Consider the following 26697-nt stretch of genomic DNA (forward strand, 5'->3'; position numbering starts at 1 on the left):
ATGGGTGACCTTAGAGAGAGCAGTCTCGGTAGAGTGGAGGGGACGGAAGCCAGATTGGAGGGGGTCTAGGAGAGAATGGGAGTTAAGGAATTCTAGGCATCGATTGTAGACGACTCGTTCTAAGATTTTGGAAAGGAAGGGTAGTAGGGAGTACCTACTCCCTACTAGTAGGTAGTAGGTAGTAGAACACCCCACCTCCATCTACAATCATTCTGGTAGTATATCCATAGAGTTTTCTTGGTAAAAATATGGAAGTGGTTTACCACGACCTCCTTCCATGCAGTCAACTTGAGTCTCCACCCTCTACTCTCTCCCACGCCGCTGCTGCCCAGCATAGTTGAGTTTTGACTTGTAGCAGATTGCCTGACACTCACTAGCCAGTGCCCAAACTAGGAATGGAATGGATATACCTCTTCTTGACTCTCCCTCCTATAGATGAGACTGGTAGAGTACTGCCAACTCTCCAGGTAGGACTCTGAGAGGGCACAAATTTCCTTGATTCTCTGAAAATTAGATGATTTGGTAAATTAAGCCCTTAGCCAGCTTCAGCCTGTTCGATCCCAACTCCTAGAACAGATATTAGATATTTTGTCAACTGGGCAAAATTAATTCCACTGTCGATAAGAGAAGCAGTATGGCTCAGTGGAAAGGGCTTAGGCTTGGGAGTAGAGGTTGTGGGTTCTAATCCTGGCTCCACCACTTGTCTGATGTGTGACCTTGGGCAAGCCACTTAACTTCTCTGGGCCTCAGTTACCGCAACATGGGGATTAAGACTGTGAGCCTCATGTGGGACAACCTGATTACTTTGTACCTACCGCAGCACTTAGAACAGTGATTGGCACATAGTAAGCAGTTAATACTATAATTATTCCCTTCTAGAGTGTGGACCCATCATTGAGTAGAGATTGTCTCTATCTGTTGTCAAAGTGTACTTTCCTAGCTCTTAGTACAGTGCTCTGCACACAATAAGTGCTCAATAAATACGATTGAATGAATGAATGAATGAATGAATGAACTTCCATGGGTCCAGGGATTCTTTTTATACCTCCATTCTGGAGAAGGCTTTGATTTCTAGAGCACTGATTCTTCAGTCCTGAAAGTTTAATAATAGAAATCTCCTTTCTTTAAGGGGATGGGTTGGAGAGAGGGTGAAGGGGAAAAAGGAGCTGATTTCTTGTCCAGCTAGTTTGTAGACCTCACTAAGAGTCCAAGTGTGGCCCAGTGCAATGAGATTGTGATGGGAATTGGAAGACTTGGTTTTTGGTCCTAGGTCTTCCCCTAGTCTTCTACAGGACCTCAAACAAATCTCTGACTCTCTTTCCAGTTTATCTGTAAAATGGACACAGCTCACAGGGATGTTTGGTGGATAAAATAGTTGTTGTGAAGTCACTTTGGAAAAAATAAAAGAGCTCTTTTATTTAATAACTATTTTATTTAAGAAAACAAGGCATACCCCTTGTTTATCCCTACCATAAAGCCCTACTTTATCCCTACCATAAAGCCCTCAGTGGGTACAACAGTGTGGTAAGAATGGCTGCCTGAGGTTCAACCTTTCATTTTTAGGAAGGGTGGGTAGTAAGAGGTGAAGGGCTTCCAGGAGGCAGCTGGAAAAAGCAGAAGCAAAGAGGTGTGAACAGGTAAAGACAGAAAGGAAGACAAAAATGGATACTGGATCCCTGACAGAGCCTAAGAAATACTGCTGAATATTTTTATGTCTATTTCACCCACTAAAATATCTGGTCCTTGAGGGCTCGGAAAATGCCTTGTGCTTCTATTGTTCTTTCCTAAGTGCTTAGTACATTGCTGTTTGGGTGCTTAATAAATGCCATTACTACTAGTATTACTACTACTTCCACTTATGGCTATAGCTATTACTATTGTTGCTGTTGCTGCTGTTGCTGTTGCTACTACTATTATTACAATGCCCACACACTAATAGTAATATACCCAGATGCTGGGAATAAGGCTGGGATAACATTAGGAGATTGAAGTTAAGAACTAGGGCCTGAGGTTGAGGCCACTGAGATGAAAGCTATTAAAAACCCTCATTGAATACTGAGTATGCATTAAACACTTCAGATAAATTGTTTGTGACATATAGTGGCTGAGTCACAGAAACCAGATTAAAAACAGGACAACTGTAAATTTATAAATGTAGATATAAGACAAGGAAATATTAAATAGTTGACATTAATACTCAAGTTCTTGAAAGACTGATAGGGCCCACAAATACTATACTTAAAATATTAAAACCAGACACTGAATTTTTTCAGGTTAGGGACTACTGAAACCTGGGTCTGGATTAAGAGTTTCCTTATTCGTGTATCATGGCAATATTTCAACTTTAATTTAAAGACCCCAGTAATTAGTTCAACGGAAGTAAGGGTCTCAATGACAGGGTACAAACTGAATGGGGGCACTGCAGGGCCTACTGCTCAGTTGAAGCCCATAGAGCTAAGCTGTTCTGTGGCCTCAGATGACCGTCTTGTGATGTGTATGACTACAAAGGGACTGGGTGAGATAGAGCACAAACCATCCCCAATAATGGAAAGCATTTCAAACCTAAGTCTTATTGATGGAAGATAGCTCATACTTCCACTCAAAAGTCTTACAAAGCTTGGGAGTTCAGGATAGTGGTTGCTTGTTTGCTGAAGAGGCATCAGTGTCAGTTAGCAACATCATGAATATCTGAGCAGCCCTACTGAGCTCATCTCAAATGGTGAAAGGAACTAGAAAAGGTAGACACTGCTTAAACATCTCCTGTCTCACCAAAACTAAACTAGGTGAGCTGTTCATTTGCAATACATAAACAAAGAACAGAAAACGATTTAAAATAAGGAAATAAACCCAGCATCATGGAAGATCAGGACACTACATGCAATGAATATAGTGACCAGCCTAAAGGAAGAATGGCTTTATTCTGACAAGAATTGGTCAGGCATGGAGTCGATGTCACAGCACTTAAGCAGCGTGGCGCAGTGGAAAGAGCACGGGCTTTGGAGTCAGGGCTCATGAGTTCGAATCCCAGCTCTGCCACTTGTCAGCTGTGTGACTGTGGGCGAGTCACTTAACTTCTCTGTGCCTCAGTTCCCTCATCTGTAAAATGGGGATTAAGACTGTGAGCCCCACGTGGGACAACCTGATTTCCCTGTGTTTACCCCAGCGCTTAGAACAGTGCTCGGCACATAGTAAGTGCTTAACAAATACCAACATTATTAAGCAAGACCAGGCTCCTGGAAGAAGGACAGTCTTCAGAGATAAGTGCTGAATCCACCTTCCTTTTAGGAGGGGTACACAACATGGGTAGAAACTGCCTAAACTAGGTCTGTTTGTATTATGCTATTCCTGGATGCCACTACCTGATCTTCCTTCACTTAGTTGAAGTGATTAATTTACAACAAGGCTATAAGTCATTTCCTCTGATTGGTTCCTGTTAACAGAATCTGAAACTTTATTAAAACCACCCTGGAAGGACAGAGAATGTTTCTTAAAATTCAAAATGATTATCCTTCCCCATCCCCAGGCCCTTTGTTCCTGTTGCTGCAGGGGGTTGGATCCTGGGCCGACACTTCTCCACACCTGAAGCCACCTCAGCTTCTTGGGGGTCAGAGTCACTGAGGGAGACAGAGAGCAAGCAGGAGGAAGCCCAGGAGGCATAGAAGGTAGGTTCACCAAATGTCCCACTGGAGCTGGGGCTGCCCGCAGTCACCCTGGCTCCTCAGGATGCACAGGTCCAGAGTTGTCCTGTGAGGGGTAGAAGCTGGGCTCACCAATGCCCCTTTGGATCTGACAGCACCGCAGCTACCCCAGCTCCCTAGGGCTCAGAGCCACAGAGTGAGATCGGGGGAGGCAGAAGGAGGGCTGGGAGGAGTAGAAGCCAGGCTCACCAAATGTTCCACAGCTGCTTTGGCTCCTTGGATCACCAAACCTTGTAAGAGACAGAAAGGAGGTGGAGGGGAGCTGGGAGAGATGAAAAACAGACTCAAAAGTGCTGAGGGTTTTATTTTTCATTCATTAGTAAATAAAAAGAATGCCCACCATCATCTTCCCCTGCCAGACATATCCACAAACCAAGGAACTCCAGCTCTGGGGGATTTATTTTTTATTTATTTTTAAAGAAAAATAGAACAAACACAAAATGGCAGCTCTCTGACTCCCTCCCTCCCAACCACTCCTCTCCTCAGCCATGAGAAAGGCAATGGTGGTGATGATGGCAGGAACAGCAGCTCTCTGTGATTGGCTGGGAGACCCCCAGCTGCAGCAGTCCAGACTGGGGTCCTCTTTGATATGAAGGGTCAGTTCCAGGTTCACCCACCCACGCTTCGGTTTCAGAGGAAACCATTTACTTACTACAGTGCCTGGCAAATAGTGCACTCGTGACGAATACCATTGTTATTACAAGCTCCTGTGATGACCCTGGGTTCCCTCTTCCAGAGCTTCACAGCAAGTGCTCCCTCCCTCCTCCCCAGCTTTGCCACCAGCTCAGAAGATTGGGTATTCTAGTAATACTAACTATGACACAGATCACTCCATAACCATAAAAAAAGCCATGGAATTGTAATATCAACCTGAAGGGCTTCACTTGAATAATGTGACTTTGTGGTGTAAAATGTGCCACCCTGATACGGAATCTTTGGGACTCCTTCTACCATAAGGCTTCAAACTGGCAACCAATCCCTATTATCAGGTCTTCCAATCTGCCCAGAAATAAAATTATTCTGTGTCCCTCATAGCTCTTAAGGGCTTGTTGTCTACGAGCTCTGTGCACTGCAGTACATTGCATTGAACACTGTGAGTGCTCAATAAATGCACTTTAATGATTGATTAAGTACACACAGTGACTGAGATAAAGGAGATAATTTTTTCAAAAAGTTAAAAAAAGGCTCATCACAGCAAGTGTCAACAAAAGATAAATGAATTATTATAAGGGACAATTTTAATGTTAAATTTGTTAATGATATCCAGAGATGGAAGAAAGTCACTGGGCTGCATGGGTCTGGCAAACTCAATAGCAACAACCAACATTTGCTGAGTGAGTGCATCAGATAATTATGTTTTGATTAGTAACATCATCATCCACCTACAGAAAAAAAAATACATCCTGGATCCACCCTCGATCGATATAGTGACACCTCTTTGTGCTGAAGAGATCTCGACAATGCCCAAATCGTAATAATAATAATAATAATAATAATGTTGGTATTTGTTAAGTGCTTACTATGTGCTGAGCACTGTTCTAAGCGCTGGGGTAGACACAGGGGAATCAGGTTATCTCACATGGGGCTCACAGTCTTAATCCCCATTTTACAGATGAGGTAACTGAGGCACCGAGAAGTTAAGTGACTTGCCCATAGTCACACAGGTGACAAGTGGCCGAGCCGGGATTTGAATCCATGACCTCTGACTCCAAAGCCCATGCTCTTTCCACTGAGCCACGCTGCTTCCATGGCAGCGTGCCATCATGGCAGTCATGGATGGGGAATATGCTAGGCACACTATCATATCATCTGACATGCTCCAAACTTAAATTGCCTAGACAAAGACTGCTACTAATATAGGCCTCAAACCACCAATACCACCATCTTGTCTGTCTTGCTGCCAACCTCTCACCCATGTCCTGCCTCTGGCCTAGAACACCCTGCCTCCTCATATCAGACAGACAATTACTCTTCCCTACTACAAAATCTTTTGGAAGGCACGTATTATCCAAGCCTGACTAAGCCTTCCTTTCCTCTTCTCCCATTCCCTTCTGCACTGCCCCGACTTGCTCCCTTTATTTGCCGCCCCTCCCATCACCACAGCACTTATGTACATATCTGTAATTCATGTATTTATATTAATGTTAATGACTGTCTTCCCTTCTAAACTATAAGTATGTTGCAGGCAGGGAATGTGTCTCTTATACTGTTATACTGTACTCTCCCAATTGGTTAGTACAGAGCCCTGCACCCAGTAAGTGCTCAGTAAATACGAGCAAAACCATTCAGGTTGACTTGATGTAAATGGCTCAACAAACAAGAGTCTATATGCAGCAAACAATTACTACTCAAACTACGAGCCAGAAAAAAAAGCAGCTATGAGCCAGAAAAAAGTGAGGCTTATACTCCCTATATCTATAAGAGGAAAGAACAAACATCTGGGAGCTGGGAGTTCTGGGTTCTATTTTCATTTCTGCCACTATTTGCTGTGTAATAACCTGGGCAGTTATGTGGCACTGCCTCTGTTTCCTCATCTGTAAAATGGAGAATACCAATGCCCGACTCCTATCTCCCAAGAATGTTAGGAAGACAAATTAAGTAAATTTGAGAATCAGTGTGGCCTAGGAGAAAGATCAAGGGGATGGGAGTCGGAGAATCTGGGTTCTAATTCCAGATCCACCACTTGTCTGCTATGTGACCTTGGGCAAGTCATTTAATTTCCCTGTGCCTCAGTAACCTCATCTGTGTAATGGAGATTATGACCACGGAATAGGTAGTGTGTTCAAACTGTTTATAGCTTGTATCTTCCCCAGCACTTAGATCAGTGCCTGAAACATAGCAATGCCAATATACAAAAATGAATTGATGGGAAAGCCCTTTGGAAAAAGTGGTAGCACATTCAGACATAACTTATTACGTCATTATGTTCAAGTGTCCCAATTCACACTGACCCTTCTTACAGCATCGAGTCTGGGATTGCACCCTTCATTGGAAATATATGAGCCACCTACTCCTTTTGCCCTTCTGCATGATTGGTTTCTTTCCTCTGGGGACTCCATGGTTCTGCCCTCCCTCTCCCCATAGTGTCAGGCACCTCTCTGTGATGATAATATTATAGCCCTCAAGGAGATTAGGTAATGAAATTCTTCCCTATAACGGCTGCTCTGGGTACTCTCCCCTGACTGTGACTACCCAGATCTGACCCAGAAGCAGAAATCAGCCTGGTGAGTGTCTCATCTATCTTAGTTTCTATAGTGAGAACTGGGAAGCATGTTCCTGGAGCCAGGGAGGAAGATCTGGCCCTAGAATTCTGAGTGTGGAATTTATTAATTTGAAGGTGGTGGGTTTTTTCCCTGGAACTTGAGGTCTTTGTTCTTGCAGTCTTGCTGAAGATACCTTGCTGAATTCTAAGTTATTTTACTACAGACTGCTCTAAAGGGACTTGGTGCTGAGGGGATGGCTCTATGAGTGGGAATTGTCTTCTGCTCAAAGTCAGAATCGGGCTCATCAGTGGATGCTGAGAAGATGAGGATTTGAAGTAGAGGAAATAGTGAAGGGATCATCAGTCAGTGTGAAATGGGCAGTAGAGGGAATGAATACAGGATGAAGGGTGGAGATGCATAATGAATGAGAAATGTGGGGGGGGTGGTGTTGATAGTTTCTCATATGTGGCTCAGTGGAAAGAGCCTGGGCCTGGGAGTCAGAGGTCATGGGTTCGAATCCAAGCTCTGCCACTTGTCAGCTGTGTGACTGTGGGCAAGTCACTTAACTTCTCTGCGCCTCAGTTACCTCATCTGTAAAATGGGGATTAATTGTGAGCCTCACATGGGACAACCTGATTACCCTGTATCTACCCCAGCACATACAACAGTGCTCTGCACATAATAAGCGTTTAACAAATACCAACATTATATTCCAACTGGGTGAAGGCATGTACAGTTTCTTGGGGTTAGTCAAGACTATACTGGGCTTCCTTTACTCCCCAACCCTCTAGACTGTAAGCCTATTGTGGGTCTCTCTTTATTGCTGTGTTGTACTTTCCAAGTTCTTAGTACAGTGGTCTGCACACAGTAAGCACTCAATAAACACGACTGACTGACTGACTGACTGACTGAATGAATGAATGAATGAATCCCCTCACTGCCCTTCCCCAGCCCTCCAGTCCAGAGACTCCCCCGCAGACTTCCATCAATTCTTTCATTCGTTCTGGCCTTCATTCCCAGCACCAGAATCAGCACGAGCACCAGCTTCTCTCTCCTCACACTTCACAGCAGTCTACTGTGAGAACCTCCTTAGGGCTGTGACAGACTGTAAGCTCTTTGTGGGCAGGGAATGGGTCTGTTATATTGTTATATTGTTCTCTCCTAAGTTCTTTATAGTGCTTTGCACAAAGTAAGTGCTCAACAAATAAGATTGATTAAGCACTTAGTACATTGCTTTGCACAGAGTAAGTACTCAATAAATGCTATTAATAATTAATAATAATTAATGATTGATTGTGGTAGCTTCTATGAATATGGATTTACAGGCCTATTGTTTAGATGGGATAAGACTGTCACCCAAAGAAATGAAAATGTGTAAACTATTTTTGAGTTACTCAAACCTTTCTAAAATATTTACATTCTTTCTTCCTCATAGTCAAACTATAACATCTCAATTGGAAAATTTGAACTCTAACCAAGCCATATAAATTACCATTAAGTGTCTTATTAGGTAGTGGATAGGGCACAGGCCTGGGAGTCAGAAGGGCATGGGTTCTAATTCTGGCTCCTCATTTGTCAGCTGTGTGACCTTGGGCAAGTTACTTCCTTTGTCTATGCCTCAATTAACTCATCGGTAATATAGGGACTGAGACTGTGAACCCCACAGGAGATAAGGATGTGTCCAACCTGATTTGATTGTTTCCACCCCAGCGCTTAGTACAGTTCCTGGCACACAGTAAGAACTTAACTAATACTACAATTATTATTATTACATGCCAGTTCAGTTTCAAGGCAGGGGAGGCAATGTTCATTTTTCCAGAACATTCCTCTCTGAAATTTCCCAAATATCAGGCAACGTTTGTGAATCCTAAACAAGCATAAAAAAGGTTTCTTATCCCTCCAATTGTTGCACTATGTATTCCAAGCCTAGCTTTTTTAGAGTGCTCTTCTCACTCTTCCAATGCTCTAATCTCCTTCATGATCCACCAGTGGTATTTATTGAGCCCTGAGGAAAAGCACGGTACTAGGCACCTGAGATACTAAAAACAAAGCAAGCCACCTATTCCATACCTCTCTCAGAACTGAAGTATTGATTGCACCTCATACCTTCTCTGTGCCTCAGTTATCTCAACTGACAAATGGGGATTAAGACTGTGAGTTTCATGTGGGACAACCTGACTATCTTGTATCTACCCTAGCACTTAGAACAGTGCTTGGCACATGGTAAGTGCTTAACAAATACCATAATCATCATTATTATTATAAGGAAGTGGATGGGCAACCACTGGAGGTTCTTGAAGAGAGGGGAAACAGAAAAAAAAGATCATGTTTGTTAAGTGCTTAGTATATGCCAAGTACTGTAGTAAATGCTAGGGTAAATATAAGATAATCAGGTTACAAATGGGGATCACAGTCTAAATAGGAGGGAAAACAGGTATTGAATTCCCATTTTGCAAATGAGGAAACTGAGACATAGAGAAACTAAGTGATTTGCCTTAGGTCATGCAGCAAGTAAATGGCAGATCAAGGATTAGAACTCAGGTCTTCTCACTCGGAGTCCCATGCTTTTTCCACTAGTCTATGCTGCTCTCCTGAGCTGACCAAATACAATTTTAGAAGAAAGATCTGGGCAGCAGAATGTAATATAGACTAGAGAGGAGAAAGACGGTGGGTAGGAAGGTCACTGAGGAGGCTGATGCAGGAGTTAAGGGGTGATATGAATAGTGCTTGGATAAATGTAATAGTCGTTTAGGTGGAAAGGAAAGACAGGAACCTAGAGATGTTGTGAAGGTAGTCCCTTCAGGATTTGGTGCCAGGTTGAATATATGGGTTGAAAGAGAGAGATAAATCTAGGATAATGCCAAGATTGCAGGTTTGTGAGGCAGCAGGGATAGTGTGATGGAAAATTCAGAGGAGACAGGGTTTGGGTGGAAACACAAGGAGTTCTGTTTTGAGTATGTTAAATGTGAGGTGCCAACAGGACATCTGAATACAGACGTTCCACAATCTTCTTATCTTCAGTGCTGCACCTTTCTTAGTCAATCCAGATATTCACCCTGTCAACAAATCCTGTCACAGCAGCTCTAGAATACACCCATTCCTCTGGATCCAGATGGCACCATTCTGATCCAAGCTCTTATCATTTCCCACTTTATCTACTGCATCACCCTCCTCGCTGGCTTCCCTGCCTCTCCCCTACCCAGTCCTTACTTCATTCTGCTTGCCTAGATTATTCTTCTAAAACACTGTTCAGTCCAAGTCTTTCCACTACTCAAAATCTCCAGTGGTTTCTTATACACTTCTACATCGAAAAGAAACTCCTTACCATTGACTTCAAGTCACCCAATTAGCTCTCTCCTACTTAACTTCACTATTTCACTAGTATGACACAATGTACATACTTTACTCCTCTAACAGCCTAACTCTCTGTACCTCAGTATTGCCTGTCTCACCACCAACTCCTTGCCCACATCCTATCTCTTACCTAGAACTCACTCTTTGCTTATAGCCAACAGACAACCTTTCCCCATCTTCAAAGCCCTACTAAAATCATGCCTCCTCCATGACGCCTTCCCTGACTAGACCCTCATTTTTCCTATTCACCCTCCTTTCTGCATTGCCTATGGACTTTGGATCTGTGCCTCTAAAGCACACTGTTTTCCACCACAGCCCCACAACTATTATATTCATATTCCTATAGTCTCCCATTTCCTCTATCACTAATATATTTTACTGTCTGTCTCCCCATCTATATCAATCAATCCATCAAATGTCTTTTTTGAGCATTTACTGTGTGCAGAACACTGTACTAAGCACTTAAAAGATGGCAGTATAACAGAGTTGGTAGACATGTTCCCTATCCACAACAAGCTTATAGTCTATAGGGGTAGACAGACATTAAAATAAATAAATAAATTATAGATATTTACAAAAGTGCTGTGGTGCTGAGGGAGGGGTGAGTAAAAGGTACACACCCAAGTGCAAGAGTGGTGAAGAGGGGAGTGGGAGAAGATGAAATGAGGTCTTAGAGAAGGCCTCTTGGAGGAGATGTGCTTTTAGTAAGGCTTTAAAGATGGGGAGACCGACAGGCCGCGGGATATGAAGAAGTAGAACATTAGAGGCTAGAAACAGCACATGGGTGAGAGGTTGGTGGTGAGACAGATGAGATTGAGGTACCATAAGTTGGCATTAGAGGAGTGAAATGAGTGGGCTGGGTTGTAGAAGCAAATCATGGTGGGAAGGTAGAAGGGTGCAAGGTGATTGAGTACTTTAAAGCCTATGGACAGCTTGATGTGGAGTTAGATGGGCAACAACTGGAAGTTCTTGAGGAATGGGGAAACATGGACTGAACAGTTGTGCAGAGAAATGATCCGGGCAGCAGAGTGATGTGTGGCCCAAAGTGAAGAGAGACAGGAGACTGATGCAGTTATCAAGGCAGGCTAGGATAAATGCTTAGATTAACATGTAGCAGTTTGGGTGAAGAAAAAAGGGAGGAATTTAGCAGAGTTGTAAAGATCGAATCTACAAGATTTGGTGACAGATTGAACATGGGGGTTGTGAAAGAGAAAGATGAGTTGAGGGTAGCTCCAAGGTTATCCCAGTCTTGTGAGACAGGGAAGATGGTGGTTATTAAACTTGAGGTGCCTGTAGAGATGTTCATCCCCTTGATTCTATTTATTGCTATTGTTTTTGTCTGTCTGTCTCCCCCAATTAGACTGTAAGCCCATCGATGGGCAGGGACTGTCTCTATCTGTTGCCGATTTGTACATTCCAAGCGCTTAGTATAGTGCCTGCACATAGTAGGTGCTTGATAGATACTATTGAATGAATGAATGAATGAATATACAAGAACAGATATCCCAAAGGCCAAAGGATATATCATACTGCAGAGAATGAGAGAGATTATGGCTTGAAGAGGTAGATTTGGGAATCATCCACATAGAGATGGCATTTGAAGTCATGGGAGCAAGTGAGTTTAGCACATCTATACTGTAAGTTCTTTGTGGGGAGAGAATGTGACTATCAATTCTACTGCATTATTCTCTCCCAAGAACCTAGTAAGAGAACCTAGTAAGTACTCAATAAATACCACTGGATGGATTGATACCTGCAGCACCCTGAAGCACCTGCAACTCGCCCTTACGAGATTGCATATCATGCTGGGATTTTTCCACCAAGAGGTTCATCCAACTCAAGGCTCTTGACAAATTCATCCAGTTACAAAAAATCAAATCTTTTAATATTTATGTCTTCTGATAGTTGTCTACTTAACTGTTTTCTAGGTATAAAACATTGTATTAAGCTCTGGGTTTGATACAATATAGGCAGATTGGGTACAGTTCCTGTCCCACATGGGACTCACAATCTAATAATCTAAGTATTTTTTCTGTTGCAATATCCCAAGCACTGAGTACAGACCTTCTTACTCAATAACAGCTAAATGAAGGCCATTGGTGATGATGCAATCCAGAACAATATGTGCCTTACTTGATCCAATGCTTCCTCCTCAAGGAAAAGAACAACCAAAACATGGTTTGTTGACTGTGGGGATAATGATATTTGATGAGCCCCCAGTGGGTTCAATAAAGTACTAGGGAGAGTACAACAGAAGGAAGAGTCATGTGTCTCAACCACAAAGAGTTTACAATCTAATAGGTATGGCAGACATAAGAATGTTTAGACATAGAATAATGAGAAAAATGATTGTGGGTATGCTTGATTGTATATACAGAGAGAAAGAGGGTGTGTGCATATATGTGTACGCACATATGTGTATAGTATGTATATGTGTGTACATATATATATAGAAGTGGGAGGATGGCTACAAATTCAATCATATTTGTTAAGCACTTACTGTGTGCAGAGCACAGTACTAAGTGCTTAAGGGAATTCAATATAACAGAGTTGGTAGACATATTCTCTGCCCACAATGAGTTTACAGTAAGTATACAGCAGGAGTTTACAGTCTAGTGGGAGGATAAATATCAGTAAATATGGTAAGTGGTAAATACATAAATAGTAGAGGTGGCTTTTGAGTTGATAATATGAGTCCCCAAGAATTGGTTTTCCAGCAGACACACCAAAAGTATAAATCTTCTATCAGCAGCAAGTCCTGAATTAAAGTTGTTCTGGAAAATACTTCAAACCAATTCCCCTTAATGTCTGCTACACACAGCCTATTCACTCCTGCCTCAGTGATGTGTTTCTACAGTTTGACCAGTCTGAAAACCCATTGCAGTCCTCTCTGCCAAAGCTTGGCCCTGACCTCTTTCTGAACCCTGCATAAGAATCACCTCTTCCAGAAGACTCTCCTGGACTCTCCCACTTGTTTTTCATTTCATCCCAAAATACAGCAAATCACTATTGTCATTTGGATAAATTGAGTAGATAGTCCTCAGGTGGCTGATACATGTAGGTATGGGTTTTTTTTTTATGTTGCTTCAACTGTGTTTCTCCCTTCTTCCCTTCCCTACCAGCAGAATGCAGGTAGACAGTAAGTGTGATACCAACTTCTTCCTTAGGCAGGGCCCAGGGAAGAGAGGGGCCCATAGTGAATGATCAGTAATTATTGGCTTTTTGACTGGGAGAATACTTCTGAGATATATTACTTGGTTACTCTGGTCCTTTGTATGTGACTAATAGTCATTTTGTCCATTGAGTATGATGTAATTTCCCAACTAAACTACTACTCCCCTTCACCTTCTATTTCCTTTCTCAGTTGGCTGTCTCCCACCTGCAGGTCTGAGTTCAGGGAATTGACGAGGATGGTGTACAACAACAAGATCCTAGGTATCTGCTTCTTCTTCCAGACTGGAGTGGCACTCTTAGGCAATATTGTTCTCATTGCACTCTCTTTTTTATGTTTTTCCTGGACCAGAAACCTAAGACAACAGACCTGATCATCACTCACCTATATCTGGTCCATGCCATGATGCTCCTCATTAGGATGGTCACGATGACAATGTCAGTATTGGGTCTGGAGTTCATCCAAACTGACGTTGGCTGTAAGCTGTTTGCCTACCTGTACTGTGTGTCCCGCAGCCTCTCCATCTGCACCACCTCTCACCTCTATATGGTCCAAGCCATCACCATCAGTCCCAGCAATTCCCTCTGGGCTCAGTTCAAGAACCTTACCCCAAAGTGCACACTCCCAGCCTGTGCCTTTTTTTGGTGCTTCAACTTGCTGATAGAGACTAACCTTCTCTTCCAAACTGGAGCATCCCCCAGTGTAACAATCCAGGAAGGAAGATTCAGTGACAACTACTGTTCCGTCAAACCTATTGGTGCTTCCCTCCTCTGGCTGTTTCTCTCACTCAAGACTCTCCGCAACACCCTCTCCCTGGGGCTCATGAGCTGTTCCAGTGGCTACATGATCCTACTCCTTCACCAACACAGTCAGCAGTCCCTCCATCTCCACAGCTCCCACCTCTATCCAAAAGCTTCACCGGAGAGAAGGGCCACCCAAACTATTTTTGCTCCTGGTGAGCTGCTTTATAGCCTTCTACTGTGCAGGCTCTGTCCTTTCTTTGTTCCTAGGCACCTCCTTGAGGAATGACTTCACTGTCTTGAGTGCAAACACGTTTATGGTCAGTGGCTTTGCTACTGTCAGCCCCTTTGTGCTGCTCAGCAGTCACCCCTGGCTTGCCAAGCTCAGCTTTGCCCTGAAGGGGAAGAAAAACCTCCATCCCTGCACATCCCCAGCATTTGGTCCAGAGCTTCTTCCTCTGCCTCAAAGAGCTTTGTGACGTAGAAGGAGATATGAGTGCAACAGCTCCAACTGGGAAGGGCAAATCTGGCTCCAGCCCTGGGGGTGTCAAGGTTTAATTTGGGTTTAGGGGTTGTTAGAGAAAGGTGGGAAGGATCCATTTCTTCAGCCCAGATCTCCCTCTTCAGCCTACCCCCTTCCCCAATCCCAGGGACCTCACCATGTTGGAGGTAGCAGTTCTGATATGGAGAGACATAAGAAGAAAGAATTAATGAAAATATATAGGTTGGGCTGCATTAAATAGCAGAAACAAATGTAAATCAACAGTGAGTCATCCGGATGGAAACAGCTCTGCAGCCCTTTGGCAAAGTATCAGAATTTTCACATATAACCTGATTTCATTTAGCTATGACTTTATAGAATTTAGACAGAATTGTACAGATTTTTGACATGTAAAAATGGTTATTAAGGGCAACTAGATATTTCTCACCTTCCTGCAGGCGCTTCAAATATGTTGTATTCTGGTAACTTCCAGTGGTAGTTTGTAGTAGTAGTAGTAATAGTACTTATTAAGCACTTACTGTGCCTAATAGTCCTAGATTATGAACCCTCCGAAGGGCAGGGACCATATTTAATTCCCACTTGTTTATTCTCTTATTCATTCAATCAATCATATTTATTGAGCATTTACTGTGTTCAGAGCGCTGCACTAAGTGGTTGGGAGAGGAAAATATAACAATAAACAGAGACATTCTCTGCCCACAGCAAGTTTCATGTGGGAAGCTGTGGGAAGAGGGGAAGCACATCCTATTTCTTTGGTTTTCTTCCTTTCCTAATAAAGCATGATCTGATGAGTCAAATCAAATTTCACAGCAGGCATCAGGTTGCCATTCTAACAGATTTCCTGTCAATTGCCTTTTAATAATGTGTCATTATTAAAATGCACCAGGTTCCTGCACACCTTCTCTGCCTCACCCTGCCAACAGTCCCTGGGTGAGGTGAGCCCTGACTGTGGATGCGGGAGCCAGACAATTTGGAAGGTATGGGGTGCAGGGGGCATGAGGAGTGTTTTGTGGGATGAGGCAAAGAAGGAAAATGTACTGGGGTTTGGAGAGAGTAGTAGTAGCAAAAGTAGCAGTGGCACTGATTGAGTGTCCCTTTAGTATGGTGCACTGTACGAGTGTTTGGAGAGTTCAGAATAAAGAAGTAACATGAACTCTGCCCATTTCTTCACACCTTATCGAAACTCTCTCCTCCTTCCTTCTTCCCTTCTTAACAGCCATCTTCAACGATTCATTTTCCAATGGCTTCTTCCCCACTGCCTTCAAACATGCCCATGCCTCCCCTATCTTAAAAAAAACCCCAAAACTTCACTTGCCCCATGGCTCCATTCAGTTGCTGCCCCATCTCCCTTCTACCATTCCTCTCCCAAATCCTTCAGCAAGTTGCCTACATACACTGGCTCAAATTCCTCTCCTCCAGTTATCTCCAATCTGGGTTCCGTTCCTTTCACTCCACAGAAACCACCCTCTCAGAGGTCACCAAAGACCTCCTTGCCAAATCCAATGGCCTCTACTCCATTCTAATCCTTTTCGACCTCTCCCCTTCTCCTGGAAACATTATTCAATCTTGGCTTCACTAATTCTGTCATCTCCAGATTCTCCTCTTATCTCTCTGAACATTCATTCTCATTCTCCTTCATGGGCTCCTCCTCTGCCTCCCACCTCCTAACTGAACCCTCAAGGTTCAGTTCTGGGTCCCCTTCTATTCTCCATCTACATCTATTCCCTTGGAAAACTCTTTTACTCCCATGGCTTCAACTACCACTTCTCTGCAGATAACACCTAATTCTACACCTCTAGCCCTGATCTCTCTCCTGCTTTCCTTTCTCAAATCTCCTCTTGCCTTCAAGACATCTGTATGTACTTAGATGTCTTCACATCACCTCAAAGTTAATATAAGCGCTTAGTACAGTGCTCTGCACCCAGTAAGTGCTCAATAAATAAGAATGAATGACTGTCCAAAACAGAGCTCCTTATCCCACCCAAACCCTGTCCCCCACTTGACTTTCCCATCACTGTAGATGGCACCACCATCCTTCCTATATCACAAGCCCATAACCTTGGAGTTATCCCTGACTCCTCTCTATCATTCAATCCAAATATTCAATCCATCACCAAATTCAGTTGGTCTCTCCTTCACGGCATTGCTAAAATACACACTTTCCCCTCCATTTATACTGCTACCACGTTAATACAATCACTCATCCTATCCCGCCTGGATTACTGCATCAGCCTCTTTGTTGACCTCCCAGCCTCCCCTCTTTCTCTACTCCAGTCCATACTTCACTCTCCATACTTCGATCTGCTGCTGGGATCATTTTTCTACAAAAATGTTCTGGACATGTCAGCCCTCTCCTCAAAAAACTCCATTGGCTACCCATCTACCTCTGTATCAAACAAAAACTCCTCTCTATTGGTTTTAAAACATCCCATCACCTTACCCCCTCCTAACTCTCCTAGCTTCTCTTCTTCTATAACCCAGCCTGCGCACTTCAATCCTCTAGTGCTAACCTTCTCACTATGCCTTGATCTCTCCTGTCTTGCTGCCAATCCCTATCCCACATCCTGCCTCTGACCTGGAACACCTTCCCTCTTCTAATCCGAGAGACAGCCACTCTCTCCCACTTCAAAGCCTTATTGAAGGCCCATCTCCTCCAAGAGGCCTTCCCGGACTAAGCCCCACTATTCCTCACCTCCCACTCCCTTCTGCGTTGCCCTGATTTGTTCCCTTTGCTTTTCCCTCCTCCCAGCCCCAAAGCACTTATGTACATATCTGTAATTTTATCTACTTGTACTGATGTCTGTCTACTCTAGACTCTGAGCTCATTGTGGGAGGGAAATATCACTGCTTATTTTTGTATTGTATTGTATTGTATTGGAGTGAAGCAGCGTGGCTCAGTGGAAAGAGCACGGGCTTTGGAGTCAGGGCTCATGAGTTCGAATCCCAGCTCTGCCACTTGTCGGCTGTGTGACTGTGGGCAAGTCACTTAACTTCTCTGTGCCTCAGTTCCCTCATCTGTAAAATGGGGATTAAGATTGTGAGCCCCACGTGGGACAACCTGATTCCCCTATGTCTACCCCAGCGCTTAGAACAGTGCTCGGCACATAGTAAGTGCTTAACAAAACAAATACCAACATTATTGTACTTTCCCAAGCGCTTAGTACAGTTTTCTGCACACAGTTAGTGCTCAATAAATATGGTTAAATGAATGAATAAATAAATGAAGAAGTTACATTCTAGTGGGAATGTAATGTTACATTCACTGCGGGCAGTTTCAAATTGCTGCCAGAGGCTCTCTTTCTGCCCCTCCCCTGCCCATGCTTTTCCCAAAACCTGTCCAAGGAAGGGGCTTCAGAGGCCTGCTTCTGGCCTGTACCTGCTTACCAATATTTCCACACCGACTCCCCTGCCTGGTGAGATTTAGTTACATGGTGGAATTCTTTCAGAAGACCCCCATCCCTCCAGATGCCTTGGTTATCCACCCTGCTCAGAATGGGGGTTATGGTCTCAGAACCGGCCATTTCCCAGTCAGCCCCCCACATATCCCACCCATACAGCTATTGTCTAATGTGACCATGTGCCTCACTAGTGCCAACTAGAAGCAGCATGGCTCAGTGGCAAGAGCCTGGGCTTGGGAGTCAGAGGTCATGGGTTCGAATCCCAGCTCTGCCACTTGGCAGCTGTGTGACTGTGGGCAAGTCACTTCACTTCTCTGTGCCTCAGTTACCTCATCTGTAAAATGGGGAATAAAACTGTGAGCCCCACGTGGGACAATCTGATCACCCCACAATCTGTATCTACCCCAGCACTTAGAACAGTGCTCTGCCCATAGTAAGTGCTTAACAAATACCAACATTATTATTATTATGCCCATATTCCTCTGTTTACTCCATTTGGGCAATTCTTTCCGCACACCACCCAGCTGATTTTCAGTTGGCCTGCTCCCTGTCTTATACAAATCTGGCACCAGATGTATTTATGTCTGGGACTTCCTCCCTCTGCTCTTCCCCCCTCCCCGCCCCACAGCACTTGTGCATATATGTACATATTATTCTTTTTATTTTATTAATGATGTATATACATCTATACTTCTCTTTATTTATTTTGATGCTATCAATGCCTGTCTACTGGCTTTGTTTTGTTTTGTTGTCTGTCTCCTCACTTCTAGACTGTGAGCCCATTGTTGGGTAGGGATTGTCTCTATCTGTTGCCTAATCGTACTTTCTAAGAGCTTAGTACAGTGCTTTGCTTACAGTAAGCACTCAATAAATATGATTGAATGAATGAATGAATGAGGCTGAGTTCCACAGCTCAGAAGTGAAGTAGCATGGGGAAGCAACATGGAGTAGTGGATAGAGCATGGGTCTGGAGTCAGAAGGTTCTAATCCTGGCCCTGCCACTTGTCTGCTGTGTGACCTTGGGCAAATCACTTCACTTCTCTGGGCCTCAGTTACCTCACCTGTAAAATGGGGATTGAGACTGTGAGTGTCTCGTGGCACAAGGACTGTGCCCAACCCAATTCACCCCAGTGTGTAGTGCAGTGCCTGGAATACAGTAAATGCTTAACAAATACCACAATTATTATTATTATTATTATTATCAATAAGTAAGATTCCTCCCTTGACTCCAGGCAGGCATAGGTCCAAAAGTCTTTGGAAAGGGACCTGGAAAAGGAGAGATAGATTTGCACCTGGAGCAGCATTGGGTCCCCATCTCTAAAGTCCTTAGCCTGAGGAGGAGGAGGAGGAGGAGGTGTTCATGCAAGATTCTCCTTTCCCCGTTAGCCTCCTTGCAAGATTGACAGAACTCTTGAGATGATGGTATAGTGGCCTTGAGAGATATTGAACTGCTTTCAGCACCATACTCCTGGAGCCTCTCATGGGAGCCTGTTTCACACAGGTGATTTTTCCAACCTCTACGGCTGTGCCCAGAGGAGCTTCCCCAAGACTCCACTTCAGCTTTGTCCAGATACCCAGGTCAGGGACATGACTATGTGACCTCAAACCTTCAGCCTTTGTGGTTGTTGCATTTCTATGTTCCTTGGGCAAGCCTCAGGAGCCAAGGATAGTGGGGAGCAGGCCATGAGGTCATGGAGAATGTGGGAGCCAGTGGTGGGGAAGGGACAAGTGTGGGAAAGATGGACCAAAGGGTCACTGACTAGTAACAGTGATGGAAGTAGCATGCACCACTGGAGGGGTAAGGAAAGGGAAGAGGTTATGTTGTTGGGTCACTACTTGGTAGCAATGATATTCTCCTGTTGGGGTGAGAAAAGGAAGAGTTGAACAGAAGAGGCAAGGGTGTGTGACAGGAGTATGGACTACCTAAACTATATCTGACGGGATTACAGCCATCCCTGCTGTCCCTAGCTCATCTTCCTTTATTCATTCGTTCATTCGTTCGTTCGTTCATTCGTTCATTCATTCATTCATTCATTCATTCATTCATTCATTCGTATTTATTAAGCACTTACTGTGCGCATAACACTGTACTAAGAGCTTGGGAAACTACAATACAACAATGAACAGTGTCATTCCCTGCCCACATTGAGATTACAGTCTAGCTGGGAGGGGGGGGAGACAGGCATCAATACAAATAAATAAAATTTTATATATGTATAAGTGTGGGGGGGCTGGGACGGGGGAAGAGCAAAGGGAGAAAGTCAGGGTGATGCGGAAGGGAGTGGGAGATGAGGAAAAGGGGATGAGGAAAAGTGGGGCTCAGTCTGGGAAAGCCTCTTCGAGGAAATGTACCCTCTCCTTCTATAAAACTTTAAAGCAGGGGAGACTAATTGTGAAATTTGAGAAGGGAGGGTGTTCCAGGCCAGGGGCAGGACATGTGCCAGGGATCAGTAGTGAGACAGATGAAATCGGGGCACAGTGAGGTTAGCACTAGAGGAGTAAAGTATGTGGGCTGGGTTGTAGAAGGAAAGTGAGGTGAGGTAAGAGGGTGCAAGGTACTGGAGTGTTTTAAAGCCAATGGTGAGAAGTTTTTGTTTGTTATAGAGAGGGACGGGCAACCACTGGAGATTCTTGAGAAGGAGGGTGACATGCCCTGAACATTTCTGTAGAAAGATTATCTGAGCAGCAGAGTGAAGTAAGGACTGGAGTGAGGAGGACAGGAGGTTGAGAGGTCAGCAAGAAGGCTGATGCAATAATCTAGGCAGGATAGGATGAGTGATTGTATTAACATGGAAGCTGTATGGATGGAGAAGAAAGAGCAGATTTTTGGATGTTGAGAAGGGTTTAATTTATGGCAAGATTATAAAACACCATTCCCGATTGGTTACCCCCGACATGAGCTGACGGGATCTGAAACTGTATTCAAGTTTTATTAGAGATGTAGAGAATGTTTCTAAAAAATCAAAACTAGTATCTGGAAGGGGTCTGGAGGCAGGGCCTTCCTGCCAATAGGATCTGAAACTTTATTAAAACTTTATTAGAAATATGGAGAATGTGTTTCATTCATTCATCCATTCATTCAATCTTATAATAATAATAATAATAATGTTGGTATTTGTTAAGCGCTTACTATGTGCCGAGCACTGTTCTAAGCGCTGGGGTGGACACAGGGGAATCAGGTTGTCCCACGTGGGGCTCCCAGTCTTAATCCCCATTTTACAGATGAGGGAACTGAGGCACCGAGAAGTTAAGTGACTTGCCCAAAGTCACACAGCTGGCAAATGGCAGAGCCGGGGTTCGAACCCATGACCTCTGACTCCAAAGCCCGTGCTCTTTCCAGTGAGCCACACTAGTCAGAAGGTCATGAGTTGTAAATGCAGCACCACACTTTGTGCTAAGTAACGTTGGGCAAGTCCCTTCACTTCTCTGGGCCTCAGTTACCCCATCTGTAAAATGGGGAATGAGACTGTGAGCCCATGTGGGTCAAGGGACTGTATTCCAGACTTGTTTGTATCCATTCCAGCACTTAGTATGGTGCCCACCACATAGTAAGAACTTAACAAATACCATTATTATTATTATTATTATTCCAGGAGGGGTTCAGAGACAGTGCCACTGAATTTCGGCAGAAGCTTTATTAAAATCACCCTGTTCCCAGGTAATAGTGAGATCAGAGTGGGACACACAGACTGAGAGATGGAGAGAATGTTTTTGAAAAATCAAAATTTGTATCCTTTCTGTGCCCAGTCCCACTACTCCTGCTAAGGGAGGGGTCTACAGCCAGGGCTGTTTCTTCTTCAAGCCTGTAAGTCCTTGGGGCCCAGAGCCACAGAGGGGGTCTGAAAGGGGTAGAAGCCAGCCCCACCAACGTCAGGGTATTTATTTTTCATTTATTTTCAAATAAAATGAATGCCCACATCCACTTCCCCTGGCCAGTCATATCCACAGATTGCTTGTTTGTTGGTTTTATGGTACTTGTTAAGCACTTAGCTTATGCTGTCAAGTCGTCTCCAACCCATAGCGACGCCATGGACACATCTCTCCCAGAATGCCCCTCCTCCATCTGCAATTGTTCTGGTAGTATATCTATAGAGTTTTCTTGGTAAAAATACCGGAAGTGGTTACCATGCCTCCGTGTGTGCAGTTAAATTTGAGTCTCCGCCTGACTCTCTCCCACACTGCTGCTGCTCAGATAACTCGCTAGTTACTGCCCAAGCTAGGAATGGAATGGATATGCCTCTCCTTGACTCTCCCTCCCATAGTGGAGGACTGTTAGAGTACTGGAACTCTCCAGGTGCGTCCCTGAGAGGGGCTGGCAGGACTACCATGTGGTAAATCTTTCACTTGTCCTTAGGACCATGGCTGCCAAAAGAACAGCCTAAGGGCACCTGAATTCACTCAGCTGCTCTTCAGACAGCAGGCTCTGCGTTCCTTGAGGTGCTGCCCAGGAAGGACCTGATAGCGTTTGGCTCTGGTCTGCTGACACAGGCCTCTGGCTTCGAGGATGCTGGCCTGAAGCAGGCTGCCACATGCCCGTGGGGCATCTCCAAGTTCCCCCTCAAGTATGTCATCAGCCTCTGATCAACTACAGAAATGCTCTGGGCATGTCAGTCCCCTCCTCAAAAACCGCCAGTGGTTACCTATCAACCGTTGCATGAAACAAAACTCCTGACTCTTGGCTTCAAAGCTCTCCATCACCTTGCCCTCTCCTACATCACCTCCCTTCTCTCCTTCTACAGCCCACCCCGTACACTCCCGCTCCTCTGCTGCTAATCTCCTCATGGTCCCTCATTCTCACCTGTTCCCACTGTCGATCCCTGACCATGTCCTACCACTGACCTAGAATGCCCTCCCTCCTCACATCTGCCAAAGTAACTCTCTTCCCCTCTTCAAAGCCCTGCTGAGAGCTCACCTTCTCCAGGGGGCCTTCCCAGACCAAGCCCTCCCTTTCCCTCTGCTTCTCCTCCCCTCCCCATTCCCCCTACTCCCTCCCTCTGCTCTTCCCCTTCCCCTTCCCACGACACTTGGTGCGTATTTGTATATATTATTTATTACTCCATTTATTTTGTTAATGATGTATATATATCTATGATTCTATTTATCTTGATAATATTTACCCAGACAACTTGTTTGTAGTCCTTGATCTTTCCCTGGAGCTACCTTGGTACTACACATTCTGGTCTACCCACTGCCTCCAGACAGACCCTGTTGTCCCTTGGTGCGTAAACACCAAGGAAGAAGATGCCACAATCCCATTACTTCCCACCCTGGATGATCCAGTGGCAAATAAGAGACCAGAAGGCAGGCATCCTGGGGTAAAGTTCCAGCTCTGTCAGTGGCCCGTTGTGTGTCCTGGAAAAATCATTTAAGTGTTCCTTTGCCTCTCTTTCCTTACATGTAAAATGGAGATAATAATGCTTGCCTTTCTTCTCCTTTATAAGGATGCTGGCAGGAGGTAAATGATGGGAAAACACTATGGAAAGCTAAACAATCCATTAACATTATTAAAGATGATCATTTTGCCTGAATCTCCTTAATCTCCCACTCAACCAATGGTTGGATTCTCCCAAATCAACAATCATGATTCTGCTGCTCAGACTTGATTTTCCCCTTTTGGTATTTCCCAAAACTGCTGCCCTGATCATAAACCCATATGACCCCGCAGGTCTTTTCTGTGCCTCCGAAGCAGAAGATCACAGCTCTAGTGCTAACTTCTCACTGTGCCTCGATCTCACCTATCTCTCTGCCGACCACTCACACACATCCTGCTTCTGGACTGGAATACCCTCCCTCCTCAAATGCAACAGGACAATTACTCTCGCCCCCTCCTTCAAAGCCTATTGAAGGCACATCTCCTCCAAAAAGCCTTCCCAGAGTACAGCCTCCATGAATTCATTCATTCGTTCAATCATATATAATGAGCACTACGTGTGTGCAGGAGCATTGTACTAAGCGCTTGGGAAATTACAGTACAACAATCAACAGTGACACTCCCTGCCCACAACATGCTCACATTCTAGAGTAGTGACGTCCCACTGTCGCCCTGCCAAGCACCACTTCCTACTCTGCACTGGACACACTCCTTGCCTGAGCGGGGATCCTGGTGTGCGGAGACAACTCTCTATTATCAGCCATCTTCCCCCCATCTTTCCTCTCCGATCTTTCCTCCATCATGACTTTTATTAAGATTTGAAGATGGCTTTCTTCTCTTGCCACTGGCCCTTCCCATGACTGATGTAGGGACATGACCAATAGAGCCACCAACCCTTACTCATAAGCACATGCGCACAAAGCTTTGAGCTCCTGAATGTGATGCCTTCTTCCTGATACCTTAAGAGAAAGTGATACCTAAATGTGAATGTGAATATAATACCTTCTTCCTGATACCTCCCAGTCTTCCCTGAATGATCTGGGCCTGCTGACTCCTTTCTGCTAGGACAGAGTCATATTACTCAGCGTGAATAGGCATGTGACTTGGAAAACTTTGTTCCTGCCTGTCTCTCTGTACAACACCTGGCCCATGTCCTACCTTTGCGCCTGGAATGCCTGCCCTCCTCAAATCCAACAATCAACCACTTTCCCCCCCTTCAAAGTCCATACTAAAGATCTCATGCTCGCTCCAGGAGGCCGCTCCCAGACCTAAGCCCCCCTTTTCCTCAGCCCCCACCCCTCACCATCTTCTCTGACTCCCTTGCTCTACCCCTCACTGCACAGCATTTATGGTACATTATGTATTACTATTTCAATTCTATTGTATTTATATTAAATGCCTGTTTACTAGTCCTTGATGGATATATACTATCTATTAATTCCTATTTTTTATAATTATGCAAATTGATGCCTGTTTACTTGCTCCTGATGTCTCGTCACCCCCCCCTTCTAGGACATATAGAAGCCAGCTGTGGTGCAGGGCATGTCTTTGTGACTGAATTGTACTTTCCAAAGCGCTTATTGACAGTAAGCTACTAGCCACTACGCAAGCACATCAGTAAATACATACCGATTACATTAATCAATTAATAATTAATTTAATCTGTTAAAAGATTGCTCTTCCTTAAACAAAGACACTTATTCTAGCCTGAGCAGCCTAGGGGTAGGGGAAGGTGAGTCAGTGCATTGTGATATCCGAGGTTCAGGAGCTCTGAGGGAAAGAAGGGTATCTTCTTGATATTTACTGTGATTCCAAATAGTAATTGCTAGAATGAGATTGCTCTAGAGCAGTTTAGAGCTGCTGCCATGTCCCAGTGTCTGACAAGGCTGTGGTTATTGTCTTATGCTGTGGAGTCATGTCTGACCCATAGCAACGCCATGGACACATCTCTCCCAGAGTGCCCCACTTCCATACTGCAATCATTCTGCTAGTGTATCCACTACAGTTTTCTTGGTAAAAATATGGAAGTGGTTTACCGTTGCTCGCCTTCCGCGCAGTCAACTTGTGTCTCTGTCCTCAACTTTCTCCCATCCTGCTGCTGGCCCAGCACAGATGAGTTTTGACTTGTAGCAGATTGCCTTCCACCCACTAGCCACTGGCCAAGCTAGGAAATGGAAAGGGTATGTCTCTGCTTGATTCTTCCTCCTGTAGTTGATACTGGTAGAGTACTGGAAACTCTCCAGGTGCGACCCTAAGAGGTTCTGACAAGGTACCCCCTCAGTAAATGCTATTGATTGACTGATGCCTGATTTTCAGTCTCCTCTTACAGATTGTAAATGACTCACTAGACTCCTTAAGCACAGGGATCACATCTACTACTACTTATGTCTACTACTGAGAAGCAGTGTGGCTCAGTAAAAGAGCACAGACTTGGGAGTCAGAGGTCATGGGTTCAAATACCAGTTTAGCCTCTAGTCAGCTGTGTGACTTTGGGCAAGTCACTTAACTTCTCTGTGCCTCAGTTACCTCATCTGTAAAATGGGGATTAAGACTTTGAGCCCCACATGGGGCTCACACTGAACACCTTGTATCCTCTCCAGCACTCTAGAACAGTGCTTTGCACACAGTAAGTGCTTAATAAATGCCTAAAGTATTATTATGCTTAATAAATGCCATAATTATTATTACTGATTTTTTAAGGTATTAGCTAAATCCTTACTATGTGTCAGGCAAGATACTGAAGTGCTGGGGCATATATAAGATAATCAGGTTGGACACAGTCCCCATCCCACGTAGGGCTCACAGTCTTAATTCCCATTTTACAGGTGAAGGGTAACTGAGACCACAAAGAAGTTAAATTGGCTTTGCCCAAGGTCACACAGCAGAAAAGTGACAGGATTGGGATTAGAACCTAAGTCCTCTGATGTCCAGGGTAGTGCTCCTCTCATTAGGCAACTCTGCCTTCTCTTCTACATTCTCTCAAGTGCTTTGAACCATGCTTGGAAAAGCACTCAATTCACTCCATGGCTTCAACTATCATCTCTACGCAGATGACACCCAAATCTACAACTCCTCCCTGTTCTTTCCCCCTCCCTCCAGGCTTGCATCTCCTCCTGCCTCCAGGATGTCTCCACCTGGATGTCTGCCCACCACACTAAAACTCAGCATGTCCGATTACTGAGCCTCCCTATCTCCCTCCCAAAACCCTGTCCTCTCCCTGACTTTCTGTCACTGCAGACGGCACTACCCATCCTTCCCG

At 44.4% G+C, this 26697-nt stretch overlaps 1 non-coding gene and 1 pseudogene across 1 annotated transcript; one reads left to right on the top strand and one right to left on the bottom strand.

The window, feature by feature from the left end:
• On the top strand, nt 13910-14646 carry ORNANAV1R-PS3735 (vomeronasal 1 receptor ornAnaV1R-ps3735 pseudogene; annotated as a pseudogene).
• On the bottom strand, nt 25561-25699 carry LOC114808975. The gene has a single exon (XR_003756723.1). It is a non-coding gene; the product is annotated as a small nucleolar RNA SNORA7 (small nucleolar RNA).
• Between the last annotated feature and the right edge of the window lie 998 nt (nt 25700-26697).

Source organism: Ornithorhynchus anatinus, unplaced genomic scaffold (genome assembly GCF_004115215.2).
Source record: "Ornithorhynchus anatinus isolate Pmale09 unplaced genomic scaffold, mOrnAna1.pri.v4 scaffold_80_arrow_ctg1, whole genome shotgun sequence".
In the NCBI taxonomy this organism is placed as follows: domain Eukaryota; kingdom Metazoa; phylum Chordata; class Mammalia; order Monotremata; family Ornithorhynchidae; genus Ornithorhynchus; species Ornithorhynchus anatinus.